This window comes from Melopsittacus undulatus, chromosome 4 (assembly GCF_012275295.1).
Source record: "Melopsittacus undulatus isolate bMelUnd1 chromosome 4, bMelUnd1.mat.Z, whole genome shotgun sequence".
Lineage (NCBI taxonomy): Eukaryota > Metazoa > Chordata > Aves > Psittaciformes > Psittaculidae > Melopsittacus > Melopsittacus undulatus.
The window spans coordinates 5,488,317-5,514,962 of record NC_047530.1 but is presented as its reverse complement, the minus strand read 5'-3'; the positions used below and the strand labels follow the sequence as shown (position 1 = coordinate 5,514,962).

Genomic DNA, 26,646 nt, shown 5'->3' with positions numbered 1-26,646 from the left:
AACTTTTGGGAAAAAGCAGAAAAAACTGAGGGCCAGAAAGGAAAAATTTGATGGATCCTTTAAAACATCCTTTAGAACTTGAGAAATTTGGTTTTATATTAAGTGATTGGTAAGATTTTTAGGCATATGTAAAAAAGTTGCATTTAACATTGGCAGTTTCTGTAATCTCCCTGCTGATTGTGGCTTCATTTCCCTTTAACCCTCATGACATGTTTTAATTCTTATGTTCTGGTTGCATTTCTGCAGATAAAAGCATAGAGCTTTCCTGACTGGATTGAAGAAGTCAAGTATTTTTATAGGAGTTGGTGGTATCCATTAAGACTGCTTCATAACACTGGGTTTGGAGCTAATGAAGAACAGGAGACAGCTACCATTGCATAGAGAAAGAAAAAGGTCACAAAAGCAAAGTTTGGTTTCCTGTGAGGGTTAAATGTGGACTCCAGTATGCACTCATGTATTTGGGGCAGAGTTAAAATACCTTTACTTTTCACTTTAACTCACATTGCTACTTAGAGTAACTTCTGAGACAGGTGGCAGGATGTCTCATTAAAGTGCAACTAGAGTTGCCCTGCTGAGATTCCACCTGCTATGTAAAAGTGCTACCACCTTCTTGCCAAATGGAAGGAATTACCTGACTTCAACAGATTGGTCTGTATCAGATAAAAGCGATTCATTAGGGTTGTGAGATTAAGCATGAGAAAACAAACACTGGACAACTAGAACTAGAAGCCTCCACCTTAAAACTGCAGAATTCTTTAACATAATTTGTTTCCTAATGATAGGAGTGAGTGTCCTAGGGTCTAGTGTGCATTTCCCTTCCCAATGGTCTTAGAGCACCCACAAACCAAGGCTCTGACCTTTGGTCACCTGATGAAGGAGTTGCTGGAGTCACAAATGAGGTTTTACACCTAAAAATGAGCTTTTTGAGGTGGAAAAAGAAATAATTAGCTACTGACCTTTTAGTTTGGTTTGGGAAATGTACTTGTAAAGGTACATACCTGCCGCGTTTAGCATGCGGAAAAAGCACTCTGTAAGAGCACTCCCCTCAGTAGCTTTTCATCTCTCTCACTAGTCATTTAATTTTCTTACTCCCATTATATCACAGTTTAGCACTGCTCAGGTCACTGGCTCCTCAAAATAAAACCGAGGCCGATAGCAGGTACTGCTATAGCACAGTTAGAACTAGAATACAAATAATCCATAACTGTACAAGTTATGTGCAGATTGATCCATTGGTATCTCCAGTGGATACTGGGTCAGTCCTAGTTCTATATTGTTTTCCTTGATTTAAGATAATATGCCTAAAGCACAGAATATCATGGACTCGAAAGCAACTAAGCCAGCAATAGTACGCTCATTGCATTAAGCAATCACTTGAAATGAATTTAATTTCACACCATAGTAAGTACAACTAAAATCACCACATGCATATTAATGAAACAGCTCATTTATTTAAGCCCTGCTTTTTGTTCTGTTTGTGGACACAGTATCTCAGAACTGTTTGCATTGGAAAGACCCTAATAGTAGCTGGATTTATGTATATAAAACTGTATTTTCTCACTAGACAGGAAGGATCTATCAGGAGAAGCTCCCTGGACAATTTTATTTTCTTTTGGAATCTTTCTTTACACAAGTTCTTCCAAGCAAATGCAACATGCAGTTGCCCTTGTGATTTGGAAAACTGTGTCTTAGTTTCTGGATCATCTTGTAGCAGCTTAAAATTATAGAATGGTTTGGGTTGGAAGAGACATTTAAAGGTCAAGTCCAATGCTCTGCAATGAGTAGGGAAAAATTCCACTAGATCAGGTTGCTCAGAGTCCCATCCAACCTTTCATGTTTCCATGGATGGAAGTTTCCTTCCCTTACCTGCACTTCATGCACTTTTGGCCTTTTTTGCATATATTTAGACTTTTCAAATGTTTGGATTTGTAGCACTGGTTTTTGGGTGTATTTTGGGATGATTTTTTTATGAAGGGATGGTAGGATACCAAGTATAATATTATTAATGATAGTTTAGTTTTGCTTATGCATGCCTTAGCAGCAGTTCCCTATGGGATCTCCATCACAAATGGAAAAGGTGTCTAAGCTCTTTTGAAACAACAATTTTGTTCTTTTACCAGTGTCAACACTGTACCTAACCCAATGTGCTTTGGAAACCAGATCCCTGGCTAAGTTTGTAGGCATTATCATAATAAGATTAGCAATACTTACAACTACCACAGTAATAGGGGCTAGCAGCAGCAACTCAATACCTGGCAGCCATTGGCAATGTGCTTACGATTTCAATTTGTAAACTAATCTCTAGTGTTGTCAGCTGGAAATTAAAACCTTAGGGAAAACAGATATATTAATTATGTTTGCATTTCCACATCTCTCTGGAAGGTTGCTATGGGCACAGAATATAAGTCTTTGTGTCCCCCAGACAGAGCTTTGCAGTAGCAGTGCCCAAAGCTCTGTGTTAGCAGGCAGCTGACCCATAATGTATGATGTCAAAAGAGGAAAACCAAGAGACACTTCCATAGACCTTATAAGCACATTTGTAAATGTTTACTAGTTCTGGGAAGGAAAAAAGAAAAGAGAGAAAAAAACAGGGTTTGTGGAACAAGCTGGAGAAGATAAGTGCGAACAAGTACATGGCAGAGCACTGATATGCTGCAGGACAGCCTATCTCAGAATTCTAACACCAGGAGAGGGTGTGAAAACAATGTGATGGTTACCAAAAAATCTATCCTTACCAGCTCTGCCTTTTACACAAATCACAGCTTACTCCTACTGTGATTCCCACTGCACTTGCTGCCTTCCCATCGTGGCTACTGAATCTCCCAAGAACACCAAAACACTCCCTGGGCACATTATAAACTTTGAAGACGTGTTCAGCTTTCCCATGTGAATGCTTAGGAAATCAGTTCCCCTAAATGCTCTGAAATCCTACATCTCCCTGTGCTCACATGTGTTTATGTGTACTTTAGGGATGCGTTTTGATGCCCCACAAAAGCAGAGCATGCTAAAGCCAGAGTCAGTAAGGGAGAGCAGGCCTTCCCCGTGACCTGCCCTAACCCAGCATACACGGAGCACTTCTACTCTCTTAACAGGAAATCTTGTCAGATTCCTGCCCTTTCTGGGGATCATTATGTCAAAACCAATAATCAAACCACGTTCAGCTTCTTCCTTGGGCAAGATGCCACAGCACTGCAGGCACACAACAAGTGCCTGTTGCTGACAGCAGCGCCGGCGGGAGCTCCTGCAGCACCTCCGTGCTCCCCCGGGTCTCGCCGTGCCATGACCGGCTACTGCTGCCGCACAGGTACCGGGATCTCCCCCCGGCCCTGCGGGGGGAGATGTCTTGCCGGCGGGCCTGAGTGCCGGTGAAGGACTGCCCTGCAGCCCGCTGCCGGTACCTCACCTTCCCGGATCCCCTCACAGGAGAGAGGTCGGTCGCTGGGTGACGGCCCCGTTAACGAAAGGGGCTAAAACACCACCAATACCCCAGCCCCGGTGTGCCTGTACGTGGGGAGGGTGAGGGTGGGAACATCCCCGCCGCGCCTGCGCGCCGCGCGCGCTCCATCCCTCTGTGACGCGAGCACGCCGCCGGCAGCACCGGGCTCTCCCATAGGCCGGTTTACCCCGGCAGGCGCGCTCCCGGGCAGGCGCCGCTCTTCCGAGTGCTCCCCGGCCGGCGGGGACGCGCACGGGAGCGAGGGCGCGCGCGCGAGAGAGAGCGCCGTCGGTTTAGCTCGCTGTCAGCGCCGCTCTTGTGCTGCGCTCCCCGCCCTCGCCTCCTCGCGTTGTGCCGCGTCTCGCACCCGGTCTCCTCACAGTCCGGCGGCGGCTCCGTTACACGGAGGTCGGTTCCCGGTTCCCGTTTCCGTCTCCTCACCGCGGGGTGCCCCCCGCGATCCTTCCTGCACCCCCCCCCCCACCACCACCCCTCGCCGCACCCCGCAGCTCGCCACGGCCTCTCCCCGCACCCTCGGCGAAGGCAGCGCGGGCCCCGCCAGCGGCACTCGGGTAAGGGGGTGATGCGGGCGGCTGAGCGGGAGCCGCGGCGGCGGGGGAGCGGGTACCGAGCCGAGCCCGGGCTGCTCCAAGCCGGCGCTCCCCATCCCTTCTCCCGGGCCTGGCGCCGCCGCCGCTGTTGCGACTCCGGCGCTGCTCAGCAACCGCTGCCGCCGCCGGGGTGATGGTGGCGGGGAAGGCGCCTGTCCCCCGCTGTGTGCCGGGGTCCCCGTGGGCTGCTCCCGGCGGAGGGGCGCTGGTGGGGCCGGGGCTCTGTGCCCGGCGGGGGAAGCGGGAGGCCGGGACTCGGCGGGCGGCTGGGGCATCACCGTCGGCAGCGGGGCCGGGCCGGGCCCAGGAGGTTGATGCGTGCCAGAGAGCCCCGGGCAGCGGCGTTGCCCCGGGAGCGGTGCGGGCAGCGGGGGTCCTAAGTCTGAGAGCGCGGCCGCGGGGGGCGGCCTCCAACTTTCCTTGTCCCGGGAGCTGCGGCCGCCCGAGGGGACGCCAGGGTTTGGCAGGGAGAGGCACTCGGGAAATGTGGGCTTGATGGACGGACCTTACGCCCTCGGGCCGCCTGGGAGGGAGCTTGAGGAAGTGCTCGTCTTGCAAGGGTGCAGAGCCATCGGGTGCTGCCTGGGGCTTTTCCCACGGCCACCTGTACCGTGTTTCGGCAAATTTAACTGCTCTGGTCTTGGATTCTTGTTACTTATCTTGTCACTGATAAGGCTCCGGAGATTTTCCCTCCGGTCAAGTTTGTGCTTAATGTCAGGTCTTTCACACATGTGTGCGTGTAACTGTTGGGTTCTGGGCTCTCTCCAAAGAGCTGGCTGTACCCTCTGCTTTCAGAGGCTTGTAAATGAGGGTGCAAGAGTAGGTAGAGACGATAATGCCGTAGTGCAGCTTGTACTAAAAAGCCTATGGGCATAGACATCAGCTGAAAAATTGCTTCTTGAGAGACTGCAAGTTGCTGGAGGCAGTAACTGCTGTCCTTGTGTCCTCAACGCACACATGGTATACTGTGAGCCACTGGATGTGGGAAACAACCATGTGTTCAGAGCATTCTTCACTTTGTGGTCTTGTGTTAACACTTAGGGCCTTTTTGTGTGTATACTGAAACTTACACATCAGCTGGAATATCTGTGTTTCACTATGCACGTGTACGTTTATATATCAGTTCTCTTTATGCTAAAATATACTACTATGTTAATGTCTGGGGATTAACTGAAACCTAATGGAGTAGGTACTACAGAAGGAGTGTTTAAGCATGAACAGGTTTTTTTATTTGATAGTATTAATCTTTTTTTCCTAATCATTCTCCACTGTAAGTGGTCTAAAACTTGAGAAAAGTCTGAACTGCAAAAGCAAAGAACCAGCCAACTGCCTGTGCTGCTTCTGCTTGGGGTGGTTTTACAAAAGGCTCTGTTACAATTCCTTCCATTATTAAGGAACGCTGGTTATTAGGATTTGGTGACTATGCTTTGATGTTGTTCCAGTAATGTCTGTTTTGCCGGCTATTACGGGTATGCTTACTGCCAAATACTGGTACTTGTTAGTGATTCATATGTGTATGTACCTTATACTGATAGATCAGTGTATTCAAAGTTTACGTGTTTTCCCAACAACACATAATGAGACAATCTTTCTTCGGTGTTGGAAGTATAATTAATTATTCATCTTTTCTGAGCAAGTAGCTTAATAATGAGAGAAGGGTAAAAATCAACCTGAAGTGTTGAATCATGCAAATTCACTCATTCAGTGATGTAGCTGCCAGGGCATTTGACAACTGGAAATACAGAGGGTCAGATTGGAGCTTGTAGCTTTCTTGCTCTTTCACTCTTGTGTCTTTGTTTAAAATCTGGCCAGTTTCATTACCTGAGCAACTGAAAAGATCTTTGTTCCAGAAAAACGTGAGCTGTACTTGCTGGAGTAGGAATGGAGCCAATTCACCTTAAGTGAATTAGTAATGGTAGTACTAAACCACATAGGGTCTTCGTTTTGTTTTGGCATCTGTGGTTTATGATCACTTAATTGGGACTGCAAACAGAGGCTTGATTGTATAATGGAATGTTTATGTATTACAAATGTTGCAAAGCATTCAGAGGATTAATATGAAAAATTGTAGTTTTGGTGCTTTCCTGTCTCTCTGTAGCTGTACAGAATTGCTGCTTTATCTGTCAGATCTGTTCTAAACCAAATGATTTTCCCAAGTCTGGGTATTTATGTACAGGAAAAAAATAATAAATGACTATTTTATGTATAAATTATGTGATCAGTCTGTTCACTGACATTTAAGGGGATAAAGATGAAGAAGATTTGGACCCAAGTATTTAAATCTTGTTGCAGAGTCAGAATTTAAAATAAAAAAGTAATTACTATAATCTTAGGCTGGTCTAGAGGGGGAGCTAGTGTCAAAGCAAAATGCGGTTGGATTTTGATCTAGACTCACTTGAAAGCTTGCTGTTTGGTCATAGAATATGCCTCTAATACAATAAGGAAAACAAATGTATATGATGCATGCTATGTATGATTACATTAACATGCATCTCTTACGTGATGGACATAATCTGCAAGTGAATTGTGTGTTTTTTAGGGAAGTTGCTTGTATGTTTTGCTATTATGCAACAAAAACTACCTTCAAAGAACTCTGAAGTTGGAAGATCAAGCTCTCCTAAATCATGAAGTGCCAGGATTAGGGATTCTTGTAAGACCTGTCATTTGGCCTGTAAACATATGGCTAAATGTTACACTTTTTCCTGCAATGTTGCTTTCAGTATGTAGCATAGGATGGCATAGATAGTATTCAGTGAGCGATACTGAATCTTTTTTCTTGGTATCAGATAACATGGAGCATTACTATTTGTTACGTACTGTTCATATTGTACCTTCTTAATTTCCTTTTGCTGTTTCATTGCTTTCAGTCTCTAGTGCCTGCATGTTTCACTAGTAGTACTTTCACAGAGGTCTCTGAAGATGTGTTATGTGTCCCTTCATGTTGAATATCCCATTTAATGCCTTTATGATATGATTTTTCAAAATGATCTATCAGTGTGTTAATTATTTGCATGTTCTAGAATGTCTTCTCACAAAGATCTGTCTCCCTATGTGATTAACAATAACAATGGCTTTTCATTGTTGTTTTTAATAGATCTCTTAACAGAGATCCTTGAATGCATATGCTAGGAAAGACCTCACTGCTTGATTTGTTGTTTGGTGACTCTTGATTTAGACTGCAATTATAAATACTTAGATCTGCTGCAGTGTTAACACCCAGGTAATAGACCAAAATGTTGATGAAGGGTGATGGATTTCCCATTGAAAGCTGGTTCTTTTTTACTTCTTTTAAGATAATTTGCTTGCAAGGAACAAGAGGAAAATCAGTTTCTCCAGGACAGTATTAACTCCCTCTCTTTTCCTGCAATACCTATATTATTATAAGTACATTGACCAACATTTGCAATGCATGTAGCAAGTTCCTTTTGTAAGATAGTTTTATTTAGTATTTTGTTTTACATCTTGTTCAGTAATACAGCAAGAATGCCTTGTGCACAAGGGCACATAGAACAGGATCAAATAACCTTTGATTGTTGTGATGTGACTATAATATGGTTGGGTTTTTTTTTTAAACTGAGAGGTTTTTGGTACTTTTCTGTTGAAAATAAAATCCATTGCACATAAACAAAATGTTCAACATGCTAGATTAAAAATGGCAGCAATCCTGATGGACAGGAGGAAATCTTCTATCATGCATGTAAGTCTTCAGAAAGGCTGAAATCCGTGCCTTTTGCCATGAGACTTCTGCCACTTGAGCTAGCAGAGAATGTGATATCAGTAATTTTTAATTGATGTGTGGTCCAAATGATATGGCCTGTGACTGGTTTTCTGTGATTTTTAAGCATTTCAAAACAGTGATGAAACTCCAGAATCTTGGGTTCTGTTCCAGGCTCTGGGAATAAGCGTGTTCCAGTGAATGCTGTTTTTTCTTTTTTCTGCTTATTCCTCCTGTGATATCTACTTAAATATCTTCTTGTCCCTATCTGTTTTGCCCTATTCTGAAATTTTGATCACAATCCTATTTTCCTACTGTAAACACTTAATTTCTTGCTACAAGGCTTCTTATCTGAGATCCAAAACTGCTGTGCTGGGAGATTCATAGAACCATCACAGAATGATAGAATGGTGTGGGTTGGAAGGGACCTTAACTATTATGGGCAGGAACACCTTTTACTATTAAAGTATTAGAAGAAACAATTCTTGCATCCCTTCATGTAAGAATGCTTAAGTCAGAGATTATCAAGAGACCTCAACTCATACAAGACCATGGGGCCAAATGGACTGTGTCTGAGACGTTGGAAGAGCTGGCCAGAGTCACAGTGAGGTCCCTCCCCATGATCTTTGAAACATACTTGATATCAGAAGAGCTTCCTGATAACTGGAGAAAGGTATACATTACACCCTTCAGAAAAGGCCAAAACACAGTCCAAGTTGCTATAGAGCTGGCTAGCTTCCTTGTTGTGCCTGCGAAAATAGGTCATTGGTGTTCTTGGAACGCATTTCTGGGCACAAGAAGAAGGAGGTGATTGGGAACAATCGGCATGGATTTATCAAAGGTAAATCAAGCGTGACTAGCCTGATTGCCTTCCATATAAGACAGCTGAAGTTTCAGATGAGGGAAGAGCAGTGGGTTCCATTTACCTTTCAAGGCTGTCAGCTCTGTCTCCAACAATACTCTTGTTATCCAGATTTGGTTATTAGTATGTGTGGATGGAGAACTAGATGAACAAAAGACTGTCTGGATGATTGGACTCAGAAAGTAGTGGTTAATGTCTCATATAGGGAGGCTGATAACAAGTGGGATACTGCAGGGGTTCATCTTGAGAAGGTGATAGAGTGTGCTCTTATGCTTGCAGATGACACCAAATTGAGGTTAATAGTTGATATGCATGAGAATGGGGCTGCCATTCATAGGGACTGATGCTGGAAACACAAGACCCATCTGGAGCCTTATGAAATTCAAGGACAAATGGTCTATGCAGTGTACCACTGCAGTGGAACAGGCTGGGGACTGACTATGTTGGAAACAGCTCTGCTGGAGAAATCCGGGGTCTTGGTGAACTATGGTGATCTGGCCACCAGCCAGCAGCAGCATGCCCCTGTAATAACATCTTGGGCTGTATTAACAGAAATGTAGCTAGTAGATGGAGGTAAGTGATTATCCTTCTTTACTTGGTGCTTATTAGACTGCATCTAGAGTACTGCACCCAGTTTTGGGACCCTCAGTACAGGAAGGTCATTGATAAACTGAAATTAATTCAGTGGAGGGCTGTCAAGATGGTTAGGGAGCAGGAGCACTTGCCCTGTGAAGAGAGGCTGCAGGAGTTGCATTTGTTAGCTGGAGAAGAGGTGGCTTCAGGGGGATCTAACAGTAACCTGCTGGTATCTTTGAGGAGATGACTGAGAAGATGGAGTCAGGCTCTTTACTGAGGAGTGTGGTGGGAGGACATGAGGCAATGCTCATAAATTGAAACAAAGAAGGTTCAGATTGGATATAAAGAAAAACTTTCCGTAAGTGTAGTCAAGCTGTGGAAGAGGTTGCCCAGAGAAGCTGTGTGATCTCTGTCTTAGAGGTTTCAATACCCAGATGTGTAAAGCTGAGCAACCTGGGCTGATCTCATAGCTGACTTAGAGGGAGGAGCTAGGACGAGAAACATCCAGTGGTTCCTTCCAACCTATGTTATCCTATGAGTCTAGAGCTATGGATGCTTAGCTCCCAGAAGCCTGGGATTGTGGGAATGAGCTGGAACAGGTAATTCCCAGAAGCCTGGAATGCAGTCAGTACAAACAGGATGTGTAGGTGACTCAGCTGTAACATATCAGAACAAAATCAGAAACAATGACGTTACAGTGAGCTTGACAAAAGCATCATTTGTGTGTCAAGATAAGCATTTTGCTGTCCCTTAGGAAGATGCATGTGGAGCTAAAAGCATGCAAGTGTTTAAACTTTGTCAAGAAAAAATAGTCTTTTGCAATGGGACAAAAGTGTATTTTTCTGTAATTTTCCTTGGAAAGGGGAAAAATGGTTTGCATACAATGAAAATATTGAGGTACCTCAGCTTTGGCATGGATGCCTGGCACAGAGTGGGTCATCTTGTAAAGTCTTTGGCACATTAGAAGAAACTGAAAAATGAATCTTCTACAAGGAAGTATCTGTCAGCCTTAAAAATAGGTGATCTTTCTGGATCATTTGTCAGGATATGTGTGTAAATTCATATTATGTAGCTCATAATGCATCATTTCAAGGTGGTGATTTTCTGACTATCGGTTAAATGAGTTGCAATCAATTTTGATTCTACCCCACTGCCCCCAAATACATGATAGCTCCTCACATGATTGTTTCTTCCTGTTTTTTTTATTTCCCTCCCTCCTTGACACATTTTCAGAGTGGAGATAGGTAACAAATAAGGATGGAGAAGCAAACCTAAGATACAAGAAGCCCTGTAACTGTTTTGGCAGACTTTTGGCTACCTTCTTCGTAAAATGGTTTGGGTAGGAAGGTACATTAAACATTATCCAGTTCCAACCTCCTGCTATGGGGAGGGACACCATCCACTAGATCAGGTTGCTCAAAGCCCCGTCCAACCTGGCCTTGATGCCAGGGATGGGGCATTCACAGCTTCTCTGGGCAGCCTGTGCCAACGCCTCAGCACACTTGCAGCAAAGAACTTCTTGATACCTAATGTAAATCTATTGTCTTTCAGTTTAAAGCCATTACTCCTTGCCCTATTGCTACATGCCTCTGTAAAAAGTCCCTCACCAGATTTCTTGTGGGCCCTGTTTAGGTACTGGAAGCTACTCTGAGGTCTCCTCAGCACTTTCTACAGGCTGAAGAAGCCCAACTCTCCCAGCCTGTCTTCACAGGAGAGGTGCTCCAGCCCTCTGATCATCCTCATGGCTCTCCTCTAGACTTGCTCCAACAGGTCCACATCCTTCTGCTGGGGGACCCAGAGCTAGATGCAGTACTCCAGGTGGGGTCTCATGAGAGTGGAGTAGAGGGGGAGAATCTCCTCCCTTGATCTGATGGTCACACTCCTTTTAATGAAGCTCAGGACATGGTTGGCTTTCTGGGCTGCAAGAGCACACTGTTGGGTCATATTGAGCTTCTCATCGATGAACACCCCCAAGTCCTCCTATGTGCTGCTGTCAATCCAGTCTCTGCCCAGCCTGTATTTGTCCTTGGGTTTGTTCCAGCCTAGGTGCAAGACCCTGTACTTGGCCTTGTTGAACTTCATGAGGTTTGTGTTGGCCACCTCTCAAGCCTGTCTAGGTCCCTCTGAATGGCATTCCTTCCCTCCAGCGTGTTGACCACACATGGTGTCGTCAGCAATCCTGCTGAGGGTGCACCTGATCCTACTGTCTATGTTGCTGACAAAGATGTTGAAGAGCACCAGTCCCAATACTGACCCCTGAGGAACACCAGTCATCACTGGTCCTCTGGACACCCAGCCATTGACTGCAACACCTTTAGTGTGACCATCCAGCCAATTCCTTATGCACTGAGGGATGGAGACATCAATTCATGTCTCTCCAGTTTAGAGACAAGGATGTCATGCAGGGCAGTGTCAAATGCTTTGCACAAGTCCAGGTAGACGATGTCAGTTGCTCTTCCCTTGTCCACCAGTGCTGTCTCCCTGTTGTAGAAGGCCACTGAATTTGTTAGGCATGATTTGTCCTTAGTGAAGCCATGTTGGCTGTCACCAGTCACCTCCTTCATATCAGAAGAGATGCCTGCAGCAAAGAGCTACTGTTAAATGACAGGCTGGGAGTATAAATACATATTTAATTGATTTTTGTTATTGAAGCATGAGATGCTACCTGAGGAAATCTTTGAGTAACCCTTTTCTGAGGATTTTCTACTTTATTTGTATTTGCTAACCTGTAGTCTTTAGGGATCTTTCCTAAGACAAGTGGTGATTTATGTAGCAAAGCGTAGCTTCCAGTGAATCAACCATTTTATTTGGTTTCTTCAACTATTAGATATTACTAAGGTATCATTTACATCATTTATCTTCAGGTATAATGCATTCAAAATAAAATGAAACACTTCAGGTATTGGTCATTCTAGAATTTTATGAAGTTTGTGCTGCAACAGTTGCTTTATGGTAGCAATATTCTGAATGTAAATGCTTTTTAGGAGTCTGCTTTCATTATATGTTTGCTTCATAACATTATAGTGGTAGAGGTGAGTAATTTTCTGTACTATTAGAATTTCTTTTGTGAGACAGTTAATAGCAATGAATATCACCACGACATTATTAATTCTGCAAGGTAAGGACTGTCACTAGAAACCTGTGGAACAGTGCTGTGAATGTCTTAACGGAAGTTAATTCTTACTTGCTGTGTGTTAAACTCTTTCTTCAAAGCATTGCTCTTCCTAAAGGTTTTATAAAGGAACAGTAAGAATTCTGTTCCAACAACCTCCTGATGTTCATCTTTAGTTTATTAGATTACTTATTGAACTTCACTAGAATTTGCTTGGAGCTTGCACAGTGTCATAACTTTTTGCAGTACATCTGATTTGTATGGGTTAGAAATACATCTGTCAAACTCTTTGGAGGTTTTGTTTAGTTTTTTGGAGGTGTTTATGGGCATGTATATGATAAATATTAATGAAGGCATTTATCTGACATGCTGTTCATTGAACAGTTCATAAAGATTCTTTTTTAAAACCAATTTTTAAAGTATCAGCGCATCTAATTACATAAATTTCTGCTTTAATCTCAGCCTATAAGGAGATTTCTGTTCACCAAGTGACCTGTTTCAAAATGTGAGCTTTCTGATTGCCTGGAACTTCAGTTTTTAGCTCTGTGCCTGTATTTACGATCATAAAGTACTTAACATACCTGAAACATGTATCAGGTCTCTGTTATGCCGTACTTAGCTACATTTTGTCTCTTTTTGGGTGTTTGCCAAGCAGCTTCCTCTGTTTGACGCTCAGTGTGGATATTCACACATTAGATAATTACATACTTGAGATGAACAGTTTTTGCTGTTGCAATGTATGTAGTGTGTTGATGGTCTCTTTTTTTCTCCCTATCCTGTTTTTCTCTCACCCCAAGTTGTATAAGACCATTCATGACAGTCCACATTACGCCTTTAGTTTATCTCAAGTGCCTAGCCAAGCTTTGTTCCTTATTTAGAGCAAGGTTTGAATTCATGGAAGAAAAATATGTTTAAAAAGAATAATTTGTTTTTCCTACTTATGCTTTTGTTTCAGTGAGACAACTTTGTGGTGTTGTGCCATGTCTTGGTATGCGTAGGTCATCTTTGCACTTCCTTTTTCCATTGCCTGTGTTTTTTAGCTTTTTAAAAGGTTTGGAAAGACTTACCCACAGTTTACAATCTTCTGATACATGTCTTTGCATTTTTGTTCATTAAATAAGCGTGTTTCACAGTTCTGTTGGGATTTTTAACAGTACATCTTACTTTCTGATATCGCTGTTGCTTGGGGTGTTTTCAAGTTACAACTATTAGGATAGTATGTATTACACCTCTTGCCTGACATGACCCACTGCATAGGACACAATGGCATTGGAAGATGTTCCTTTGAGTTGTTCTTCATTGCAGATGCCTATTCAGCATTCTGGATTTTGGGCTGAACTTGCTAGACATTCTCTCTGCAATTTTTGTTGCCTTAACTTCAGTGAGATGATGCTGCACTAGGTAGCAATACTTTCTAGGTAATTTGGGTAATATGACAGCTTACATTACACCCTATGACAGCATATTGCAGATCTGAGTGTGCTTTGTGTATTTCCTAGGGAGCAGGGGATGCTGCCCCTTAGCAGGTTGTTGATAGTTCCTTCTGATGTAATTTTCCTTCAGTAGCAGCAAGAACTTTGGGATGAATATGAGAAAGCCCTTTTCCTCTTCTCCACTCAATTACAATGGATAGTGCTCTTACAGGGTTAGGGATTCAGTATAACCTAGAGCAGAGAAACGTTGGTCTCATGAGGAGCTAGACAGACATACCAAATACAGAGTTCAGCATAATTTAAAATGCTTGTTTGATTTTTCCTGTACAACGTATTGCAATGTCATGCATAGTAATGATAAATGGTAATTCTGCAGATTCTGTGTCTGCAGAAGTGCTGAGAGAACATTGTCTCTATTGAGCTGATTGCTCTTCAGATCTCTCTGTGTGTGCACATAATCACTTGCAGTTTATCCTCAGGCATGCTGAACATGTGTTTCTGATATATCCTTAGTTGCGTCAAGGAATTTGGCCAAGAATAGGTAATATCCCAAGTACTGAAATCTGACAGTAAGATCATAAACCCATGTCTTGAGCTTAACAGGATATGCTGGTATCCATCAGCCAGAGATGTTCTGATCCTAGACTATCCACAGAATGAGTTTGAGATAACAGTTTACAAAATATTGATTTCTGCTTACTTCCAAGTCCATTGTTTTCTGAAGGAGGTAGGATCCTGCTGCCTCTGCTTTGCAGAGACAGTTAGTTTTGTGGCCAACTATACTTTCAGTCATGACTTCCAGGAATCTGCCTTTCATGGCACATTTTCTTATGCAGATTGTGAGTACATCCACTATTCCAACTGTATCCGTCTCATGTTCCCTGTTTGAATGCTGTGGCTATTTAGGATGGGCTTGCTCATTCATCACGCATATAAAAGGGAAGCTGTCAGATTTGTATGCCTACCTAAGTGCATTAGTTAGCCAGATGTATGGCTCCAGTGTTGGTCTAGGTTTTTTGCTATAAGGCAATATTTTCTCTGTAGAGTTCTCTCTCACTCTGCAGTTGTGATATTTAAGCAGGGAATACTCATACTGTTTTCCTCAGAAAATGCTTCATGTTATGGGGATACCTGAGTCTACTGCCCTTTATAGAGGCATTTTTTGTATTTTGGCAACTTGCTCTCTTTATGTCCTTATGTAAGTTATTTTCTTGGCTATGTCTAGACAGTATATGTAGGGTCAGTCATTATGAGGCAGTTCTCAATAATCTTTGAACGATCATATCAATTGGGAGAAGTATCTAAGGACTGGAGGAAAGCAAATGTCACTCCTATCTTCAAGAAGGGCAAGAAGGGAGGACATAGGGAGCTACAAACCAGTCAGCCTCACTTTGATCCCAGGAACGTGATAGAACTCATCCTGGAAGCCACTTCTAGGCGCATGAAGGACAAGAAAGTAATCAGGAGTGGTCAGCATAGGTTCACCAAGGGGGAGTGATGCTTGACCAACTTTGATACCCTTCTAGCACACATTGTCCTGACAGGTAATAGAGTCACCATCTTTGGAGACACTCAGAAGCCATCTGGAGACACTCAAAAGCTGTCTGGTCATGTTCTTGGTAAACTGACTTTAGGTGGCTCTGCTTGAGCAGGGGCTGGACAAGATGACCTCCAGAGATCCCTTTTAACCTCACCCATTCTGTGATTCATTGCAGCATTGTGGTTTGGTGTTTGTTTTCTCAAAGGAGGGTGCTCTTCTGTTGGCATTGAGCACTTTTCCTTGTAGTTGAAACTGCATTCAAAAAAGATGAGTTGTGCCAAAACCAATACTGAGACTACTCATCTCATAAGCATGCAGGTCACTAGAGTTCAAGCTGCGTATGGCTCTTAATTGCAGAATGACTTCCTTTGTCTCAGTTAAACTTTCTACAAGTGTTTTTTTATTTATAGCATAAGCACTAGGAATTATTCTGTATTTAATTGAATGGTCCTTTGATACTTAACAACTTCTTTCCATTGTCTTGTCTCTGCATTGCTTTGTGCTTTTATTCTTTTTAATTTACAAAAGAATCTAAGGATGTATAATGTTCTTCACCTTATGTCAGATGCAGCATGGAAAGTGGTAGACCTGACAAAGGGTTAAATGAGTTATGAAGACAGAGGGAGCACAAAACTATGTGCCTAGCCTAAATGCCTGAGGCATGTAAATGTTGAAGGTCTGAATGTGTAACAGAATTCTGATTATTGGTTGGCAGTTTTTGCAATTATGGCTAGCTCTTGTTGAAACAATGCTTGATAAATACATTAACATGTAATAGGATGTGATTTTCGTATGCTTTTGTCATTAGCTGTAATAGCTGTAAAGGAATTTTTATGCTAGGTTAGACCTATTTGCTATACATAAGTGAATTGTGCGAGAGCTAGTGACAGCTTTGCAAAAAGTAGGGAACTGGTAGGTAGCACTACAGCATTTCTACAGGAATGATATAGAATCTTGTTCAAGTAAGTAGTATGATTGAAATTAAACTTTTAAATGAAGGTGTTTCATTAATTTACCTAAAGACATAATTGCAGAGTTTTCTGTATGTTCACTTGGAAAAGTTGTTTAGTTTTTGAGGGAGTTTTAACTGAATTCTCAGCTTAAGTGCATGTGGGTTTCTGCTGAATTCCTGCAATTAAGGATATTCCTTTTACTTCTGGACTGTAACGTAGGCAACTCAATATTTCGAGTTTTGCCTGTCATTAGGATACATTTTTTATCCAACTTTTTGGAAAAGATTAAATATAGATCCATTTTACTTGCAGTTTTTGTTCATGTGATGTGTATTCCCTGACCTCCCCTCCACCCCTGCGATCTTTGCTTGGTACTTCAATATAAAGTAAATTTTACCATTTTTCCTAACTTTGGGGATCCCTTCTGGAATACTTTCATATGGAAGAGTTCAAGTTTGCTCTTGGCTACTTTTTGAGGCAGAGAGCCCTTTCCTTCAAGCGGAGATTAGTGGAAGAATTACGTATTTTAGAAGACAAGCATAAAACTGGCTATGATACAATGTAGTAAAGATTTTCAGGTATTGTCAAGTCATGCCATGTTGGTTAAGGCATCCATTTGATATTTGAATGTGTTTTGCTAGAGACTCTTTAGGAAAATAAAATGATTCATCCTGATGGCTTTTTGTTTTTACGGGTTTATGACTAAATTTTGATGTTTCTAAAAATCGGAGCTTCTCAATGGAGCTGTGGTTTAGTGTCTCATCAGAAATGTTAACAAGGGCATCAATGATAAAGCTCTTCTTGAAAATCAGTGTGAAAAGTAGTAAGCAGAATTGTACCTTGTTAATTTTAGAGTTCTATCTCCAAAGTGCATACAGGTTCTGAACAGCCCTCCTGTCTGTCTTAAGGTGCATATAACTAATGCAAACACAGAAATGACTTTCATAGTCTTTAAATATTTATTGAACTACATTTCTCATGGCAGTGATGTGAAATGTTGCAATATGCTTATGCTGTGTTAGACAGCGAAGGAGCATCCTGGGAGTTCCTGAAGATTATTGCTTCCTACTGAGAAGTTAGTAAATAGTGGGTGTAATTCAGTGGCACCTGCACTCAAACAGTACATTTTTTTGTTTATTGAGGAGGTTTCCATTGATCTGACTTCTAGGGCAGCAAAGAGCTGCATTTCTACTTCATGTTTCCCTCTGTCATTCCTGTTATTCAAGTACTCCTCGAAGTCATAACCAAACAGGGAATCTTTAGATTGATAACCTTTGTTAGTGGCTTTTCTCCTGAAGTCTCTTACAGATGTGTAGTGTTGTTGCTGAAATGTCTTACCTTCTCTGACAGCAGCAACCACAAGGAGATTGATCATTTCTTTATCTGGCTTCAGCATATCGTATCAAAAGAGGTGATGGCTCTAACTGTACTTTTTGACATTGTAAGTGCTTTGGAATGGAAGCATAGAGGATGCTCCTTTGGACAGTTCTTTTAATGGTTATTGCTTAAAGTGTTCCATCACCTGATATCTAGAGCACAGAGCACTTCGATTATGGATTATTTTTAGATTTTATTTATATATTGTAACAAATGTAATTATAGAGAAACAAATGCTGGGAACTCTGGATTCCCATCTGGGAATTCTTCAGCTGTGTTTGGATGTGCTATGTGAAAATTCACTGTTATTTTGAAGGTGGATAGTCCCAGGTGTGTTCATTTAGTATGTACTAAGATTACAACACACTCACCCTTCCATCCCCCAGATACAGTGTAACAGTATTTAAGAACAGTAAGTGTAAATACTTTCTGGGGTGTATTGGTAGCCTATATATTAGTGTAACATGTTTCTGCTGGAATATGGTATATCAAAATGGAATATTGTCAAGCTGTGATTTCTAATGGCATTTATAGTATTGCAGGGACCTGTCTTCTGTAAGCTGCTCTTAATACATATGTGTATTTGGTGACAGTTACTCAGGCAGAATGTGTAGCTTGTAAAGCAAATGTATTTGGAAGGAAGAGTCATGAGTTCTTGAGGGTGCAGTTGGAGCCTCAACGAAACATTTTGTCTCTCGGCTGTCTTTTATCTTGCTTGTTTTCATCTTTAGCCTTTCTGTTTCCTGATGGAGATGTGTGAAGTGTAGTGACAAATTTTTTCTTCTTCATCTAGTAGGCTCTTTAATGAGTTCAGTGATGGCCAGAGCTGATGTCAAACTGTATCTGGGTAAAACTATGCATATTGTGAAAGCTGCTACAAAATGTGCCTTTCCAGCAGGCTTAAGGTTACATCTCAATGTTTTCTGACATTGTCTCAATATCTTTTCTTTCATGTTTCCTGGAGTTCTTCCATATACTGCATTTTCCCTTCCTACTGTACTCTTACTGGGATCAGGATTTAGCACAAAACTCAATTTCACAATTCTGTATCCCTTGGTGTTTGAGCACTGCCCTGTCATCTTTGCATGTCTTCTGTCAGCACCTCTTTACTGGTGTGGGAAAGGGTGATCTATGGCTAAGTGAAGCTGTTATGAAGGAAAACAGAAGTGATGCTTGGTATAATTTATGAAGTTCTTTGCTGTATGAAAACTAGGTTATACTTATCCCTGTTATACATATATAGATACGCATATATACAAAACCATATAATTGTACTAGATTATATTTAATACTGGTCACATAAGGTAGCTTGTACCATAATTCAAGTGTAGGGAAACCTGAATTACTACCAATATGTACATGTTTTGGGAATGAATGAAGAACTCTCAGTTGTGGAGCCTTTAACCTGCAGTAAACGCATTGCAGTGAGTCTGTTTGCTCTGTTTCATACTTCATAGATGGAAAGAGATGAAAAGAGGAAATTCAGCTTGATTAAACTCAACATGTAACTTTTAAAAAAGATATTTGCTTTTCATCTCTGTGTAGGGAAGAACATATGTATAATTTTCTAAAAATTTCCTTCATAAATTAAGCATCAGAGGAATGAGAGGGATGCACGTTGCCTAATGGATAGTAAAAGAGGGAGATAGGAAAATAACCGAACCACTTGAGGAGGAACCTTCATGAGTACATTAAGAGATAGTCTCTTCTTAATATCATGCTATTTTAGTCTTTTTGTGGTGAAGCACGCTCAAATAAAATGTGTCAAAAATGTGTGTGAGCAACTTAAAAGACCTGAAATCTCTTTGAATTGAAATGTACCGTAGTATTTGTATGTGGTTTTCCCTGACATTTAGGCTCTGTAAAGCTTGGTGTGTAGTATTGAGGAGTAGTTCTGAAGGCATTTTGTGGTCTAGTGAAATATATAAATTGCATGTTTTTTTTGTGTAATATTAATGCTAATGGAATTATATTCAATACACATTTTCACCTTCCTTCATTATCAGGCACCATCAGCCACCTAAAAGACAAATTTCTTAAAGGTCTTTCAGATTTTTCTTACTGAAAATCTCTGACCACTTCTTTGATCTTAATTGCTGGAATCTCAGCTTCGATAGCCTTTTTGGTTTCTGTTTGAAGATCTACCTTTAATTAGCCTGTGTCTGATAAACATGAAGCTGCAGTGCTGTCTTGCCTCAAGGGAAGCAATGTTGTGTTTTCCTTCTTTTTTCAGCTTCCTGGATGCTGAATGCTGCTTGCATCTGTTCACAGCCTTCCCACGGAGCAGCAATGGCAGCAGTATGAAATTGATACCATCTTTGAAATCTTCACAGCTGCTGGTCTGCTTCTGAATCACAGCAGTGAAGTTGACCACAGTCTTATTAGTGTCACCTTACTGCTATTTGACCAATCAGTTAATAAAAGCAGAGTCACTCAAGCTGTTTTGAGGATAGACTTTGCAATAAAGTGCTATGAATTTTACTGGTTCTTGTTTGGAAAAGCTTAAAACGAAAGACAAAATGATGTATGAATTCCTAGTATAATTTCCATAGCAATGTCAAACTGTGTGCTCACTGTGGGCAGGTTTGGAGAATTTACCTTTGCAAGAAAGAAGGGAAAACAGAAAGAGGAAGAAGCAGGGTAGGCATCAAAGGCACAATAGAAAATGCTGTTTCTTTCTTTTAATCTGCTATTACATGAATTGTTTCAATTAATATATATAGGGTTCTTGGTAATTCTGTTGGTGTTGGTATTTCTCCTTCAAGATTAATTTTGCTGACTTTATAGGACTGAGTAATGTATTTGTAGGGTTAGCATGTATATGTAGTGGGCCGTAAGGTGTACATTTAAAATACTTTATCTCTTTTATATCTGAAGTTTGATAGGCTGAATTAAATCCCACAGTTTAAAATAATCCCTCATAATTTCTAGGAAGGTCTCCTAGCTTTTTAAATGTAAATTTGAACTAGAAACAAAGTGCTTTTTGTTTTGGCTTATAACCATGTTCCTTTTTGTTGTGTTTTCAACATCACAATTGTTTTTCAATGACACACACGGTACTGTCTCTCTTCTGTGAAGCTTGCTGATTTAGATCTTCTTTCACTGGGACTGTCAGACATCGTATACATAGCCTTGTCTTTGAATAGCATAGGCTTTCTCTTTTGAACTAATTACTGTAACCCATAACAAATAATCATGAAGCTGTACAGCACAAACTATTTCGTTCCTCAGATTCAAACAGGTTTGTTTCCTGCTGGGTTTCTTGATGTCATTTCAAGAGAATAAGTTTTGCCAGCATTTCAGCCTTTATTTCTGCTTCATGTTGTCTATATTCTCACTTAACAACATTCTTAACTGGGCTTTCCTGACAGCTTTTTTCAGTCTTTTCTTTCAGTAGCCTGTCTCTCTTTAAAGAGAATTTTCTCTCTGTGTGATCTCCTTGTCTCTAAATTTCCTCATTCTTTTGGTTAAGTTTCTAAAGTTGGTTGCTACTTTCCGATTTTCTTAGTTCTATATACTTTGCCAGACTTTATCTGCACTAAGTTTTTGTTTCCTTAAGAGGGTTTGAGTTCAAATCCCTTTTGGCTGCATCAATGCTAATAAAGTGGACCATTGTCTGGTATTGAGGACAGCTGACATTTTCCTTTCCGTTGATCACTCAGCCTTCAACAAAGGTAGCTGCATGAACAGTACCATTCCAAAGTTTTCCAGGCTTATGTCTGACTGTTCTCAGAGGCTGGAAGAGTGCAGTTGGCCTTTACCAGAAGTAGTTTAGAGCTTATTCTATCATGAGGATTGCATTTCAGTATCTAGTATTCATTCTATTGCATTCAGTATTAGTATTGATGCTATACATCAATATACTAATGTCAGACATTAGTATATTGATGTATATGATGTTCTAAGTTAACTTTTGTAAAGCCAGTAGTCAAGCCAGTTACTAACTGGAAGTTAACTGAGTTATATCTGTGAACTGCTTCCTGAAAGGCCTATCCTGTACATCATTAATATGCATGTTAAATCTTGTGTTTTGAATGGTTCTGCTGGCTGTGTATGAAAAACCCCACAACTCATAACCCAAACCAAAAGAACCAGAAATAAACAACCAGCCTCTCTCAATCAGTCCCTCCAGACCCTCATCCACTTGGATTTTCTTATTGGTAATTTATAAGGTATCTATACTTTCCTTTGCACTGTAACTTTCTTATTTTAATGTTATGTGGAGTGTTTGGCTTCTGTTGCATCCTGGATCTCAGAACAACTATACAAACCTTAGATACTCAAGATTTCCTGCTTTACCATCTCTGTCTGTCCTTCCTGAGTCAAGTATACCCTCTAACTGTAGTATCCGAGTAAATAACACTAAATGTGTTGTGTCAGTTAAGTAATATTTTTGTTTGCTTTCTGAGATTTTCAGCTACTTTTGCTTAATCCCCATAGTTTTTATATTGATCCCTGTTAGTTTACAGAGATTAAGCAAGCTCTGAAGACAGTCTGTTTGCCACCTTTTTCTTCCCGTGACTCTTTGACTAACCACACTTGCCATTCGTCACTTTGGAGCTGTGATCTAGATTGCCATTTGTAAGTCTTGGTATTTTATTAAAGAGGACAGTCTTTGCCTTTAATTTGCTCACTGGTGATATGAATGACAGCAGATTTTTAGCTTGCCAGGCAGGGAAGCACAGATGGCACTTCACATGGCTGAGAAGTAGTGGAACTCTGGGGAAAAGAAGCATAACATGTTTTCCTGGATTTAAGAGAGCTAAGAGAGGTGCAGTGCTTGCAGTGTTTTCCCAAATTTCCCCCAAGTTTGCTCTACACATCCAAGTGTGTACTCTATTAGCAGTGTCCCTGCAGCACATGTGAAACTTTGTGAAGTGAAAAATATGGGGCTGGGAGCACTGAACAATAGTGACCTGTCTTCTGGGAATACTGGGATGTGTCAGCTAGGGTCATGTGTTTTTTTTAAGGAAAAGGGAAAAATGAGTCATCTGGTTGGGCCAATGTGTCCTGAAGGAGGGGAATAGGGAAGTACTTGAGAACTGTGCAGTGTCACATTGATTTATTACATTCTGGGTGACCTATCTCCTATAAAGAGAATAGATTGAAAATGTGTTTATTTAATAATTTAATTCTTAGGCTGGCCCTTTAATATACCCATTATGTGTGAGAATTTCAGTATCATGAAGGGACTTTACACCGTATAGTAACCGTTTTATGTTTTGTTCTGGGAAGGATAATGATACTGTGTTTTGCTTCTAATGATTATTTGTGCTATTAAAACTAGTGTACTCTTAGAATGAGGTCAAAGTGGCAAAGTCCTACCTGATAAAGAAAAAAAAAGCATAAGGAAATCTCTCTTGGGCTTGTTTTGAGGAATTTTGAGAACTAATGCTTCCAAATCTGTATCTTGTTTGATTAACGTAGAATTTAATTAAACAATTGTATTTTCTTCTCAAACCTGTGGTAGTCAAAGCTTGTTTGAAGGAAAACCTTCTCTACAAAGTCGAACTGCAGAAAGAATCCTGTGCATTTCACTGCAAACCAGCTATTCCTGAGAGTCTTTCTTCTGTGTGCAGTAGAAGTTAGATGATTTGGCTTTGATCTTTGCATATTATGGATTGAGTATATGCCAGTTTTTCTTTAACTCTTAGCAGAAAGGGATCTTCAACTAAAGATGATCATATATATATCTTTATATAAGATCTTTTATATATATTTATGGTTATAAATAGATATAGTATATACAGATTATCATGCATATCTTTTTTAAAATATATGTATTAAAAATGTTACCTTTCCCTGGGATGTTTGTTTTTTTTCTGTATTTTTTAAGGAAACTTGCTTAGCATCAGCAGCTAACCATAATGCTAGACATGTGAATTGATGGGTATAATGGAGATGAAGTTCAGTTTTTAAGCTAAATTAACTATTTCTTCATTAGTAAACCATATTCTCTCTTGTCTTAAAAGCAGAAAACACGTGTTCTGAGCTTCACTTGTGTTGTGGTTTAAACCCAGCCATGCAGCTAACTCACTCACTCCCCCCTTTCCTCCCCAGACTCTTGGAGAGTTGGGGAGGAGAATCAAAAGAATGTGGCTCCCACTGGTTGAGATAAGAAGAGTTTAATAACTAAGGTATAACACAAACCACTACTGCTACTACCAATGATTCTATGATTCTATAATGATAAAGGAAATAACAAGTGAAGAGAATACGACACCTCACCGCCGGCTGACTGATAACTCACCCCACCCTGCCCGACTGAGCATGGGCTGATACCTAGTCCAACCCCCCCCAGAGAACCAGCCCTTCTGGATAACTCTCAGTTACATCCTGGGCACGATGCTCTGTGGTATGGAATACCTCTTTGGCTAGTTTGGGTCAGGTGTCCTGTCTCTGCCGGCTTCCCCTCCTCCCTGGCAGAGCATGGCAGGCTCAGAAAGTCCTTGGTCAGACTGAACATTACTGAGCAGTAACTAAAAACATTGCTGTTATCAGCACTGTTCCTAGGCCGAAAGTCAAAACCACAGCACTGCACCAGATACTAAGAAGGAGAAAAAATGATTGTTGCTGCTGAACCCAGGGCAACTTGGCTTACAGAAGGCATTATTTTTCATTTGTTTTTCTTTGCCAGACATGAAAAAAACAGTCAGTGTAACATTGTAGCTGAATTGGTTGTTTGTTTGAAGTGGTTTTGTTGTTTATTTTCTCATAATATTTGCCTTAACATAGGTTCAGTCACTTCTCTGCCAGTTAGTGGAAACCTTAGAGCCAGGGCTGAAATAAGCAAGTGACTTCACTTAAGAGCTGGTCTATGTGCTTCTGAAATTGCTGATACTAGAGAAGGCAGGATTATCGTACTTAGAGGATGATTTAGGTGTTTGGAGTAATAGGAAATGATTTAAGTTTAATTAACAAAATAATAATTGACAATTCACATACATGAGTGCTGACAAGAAATCCTGGTATAACTAGGCTGGTATATGACACATCGGAGGTAGACTGTTGCATGATTCTGATCTGTTTTCTTGACAGATAATACAGGTTTGGAGAGTAACATGATTCCAAGACACACCAGCTGGTTTCTAGCTTTTAAAAAAGATTGTTAGGACCAGCCAATAAAGCACTGGTTGATTTACATTTAGGATGGTACATAGCTCTGATCACAGTTACACTCAGAAAAGATGGAGTCATTTGGAAATGAAAGGATCGTTAGTGTCATTATGTTGAAGCTGAACTTGCCTTTTTAAGGAGAATGAAGGAACTCCACAAGTAAAGCCTAGGAAGAAATAAGAATAGTCCTTATTGAGTGTGAGTGCATATATGGGAGAGAAGCAACTGAAAATACATCCAAGGGGTAAACTTAGTAACAACTCTTATTTGAAAAATCAGAGGGTAAGGTCTAGTTTTACAAAATCAGTAATGGAGAGAGAAACTTGGTGGTGCAAGGTAATGCTTCATATATTTATGGGAAAAGACTATGTAAGATTATAAGGTTGATTGTGGAATCAAAAATTAAAAATGAGACATATAAAAATAAAGCATATGAGATTTCTCAGTGATGGAATGACAGAAATGTCTGAGAAAGAGGATAAAGCAGCCAAGAAAACATTTGATTGTTGTTTCTCATGAAGTTTCCAATTTTACAAATTCTGTTCTTCATGATTATCACTTGTACTATGTAGAGATCAGAAGGGAATCTTTATTTACTTATCTTCTTGGTGCATAGTTTATGCAGGATGCAGAGGTGATTTGCCATTGACTAAAGGTGGGATTTTGAGCTAAGTGTCTGATTCTTCCTGTGGCATTAGGAAGGTAAACCTGTGCTGCCATACAGGTCTAGCGTCTGCACAAAGTGAAATCAGTTTGCCCCAGTGAAATGGGGAAGTGTGTCATATCCTCCATCAGGTTATGTAGGCATTTTCATCTTACTCTTCTGCAGTTGCAGGCACATACAGTGCAGCTGGCACCCTTGTATTCTGTTCTCTTGCTGTTGTACAGTCAAGTTTTACATCTTTTTAAAACTCAAATTACATTGGAAGTGTTGATGAAATGTATTTGGACTTTGTTTTGAATGGATTCTTGTAATGGAGGAGACTGGATTAAACATTCCAGGTGATATTGAACCCGTATAAGGATATATTTTTAATAAATGGATTAATTTTTCTAAAAATAAACGGTAATGACTGGTCCCATATACATGCATCATTTCAATGTCAGGATCTGGCATATAACTTAAATTTCCTGTCTGCAAAGTTGCTTCATGACCTTCATCTCCTAAAAAATCACTGCAACAGGGGCAGACTTACCTGGAAGGCACCATTGTCTAGTTAGTGATATTTGTAAATACTGTTAAGGTGACTGAAAAACAAATGCAAAGACTTATTTTAAATAGCTGTGTTTTTAAATAGAATTCCATTTTCAGGGATATATTAACAATATTAGGCTGGAGAATTGTAAGCTTTTTGACAGTTGAATGACTTGGAGTAGGTTGATTTTATAGACAGTCACTTTACATTAGTTGTGATCTTAAAACAAAGGGCTTTATTTTTTTTCCTCTTAGTAATAGGTGTAGGGATGGAAAAGAAATGTTACTGGTTGCCTGCATCTTGATTTCAGTATAGAATTTGTATCTTCTTTGTGAGTTACTCAGAACAGACTATGGAAAATGTTCTAAAACCAGTGCATAGTTGGTTGCAAAACAACCAACTGGAACTCAGATTAATATTTCATTGTCATACAGGTAGCATCTGTTAAGTGGAACTTTAGATGACTTGGCCAGGCTTGGCTGGACTGTTTTATGTTAAGCTAACTCAATATACTTCATTGCTTTGTAATGATTATTATTTTTTGTTAATCATATGTGTTGTGGACAAATTTTCCTGGAGCAGAGGTAGAAACTACATTGGAGCTTCGTTTATTTCCCCCTCTACTTTGTCAATGACTGTTAAGTATCTGCTTGACTCTGATGGTATGTTAGTGTGGGGAAAAAAGACCCAAATTAGCATGCTTTCTTTCTACTGTTCTG

At 40.7% G+C, this 26,646-nt stretch overlaps 1 protein-coding gene across 4 annotated transcripts in view; it reads left to right on the top strand.

Annotated features, from left to right (window-relative positions):
* The first annotated feature begins 3,703 nt into the window (after positions 1 to 3,703).
* The window catches only part of FUT8 (fucosyltransferase 8), a 123,268-nt gene continuing 100,325 nt past the window's right edge, over positions 3,704 to 26,646 (top strand). For 3 of the 4 annotated variants that reach the window (XM_034062221.1, XM_034062223.1, XM_034062219.1), the window contains exon 1: positions 3,704 to 4,008. The gene's annotated coding sequence lies outside the window, so the exon portion shown is untranslated. The remainder of the gene's footprint in view (positions 4,009 to 26,646) is intronic. The other variant, XM_034062220.1, reaches the window with a different exon arrangement.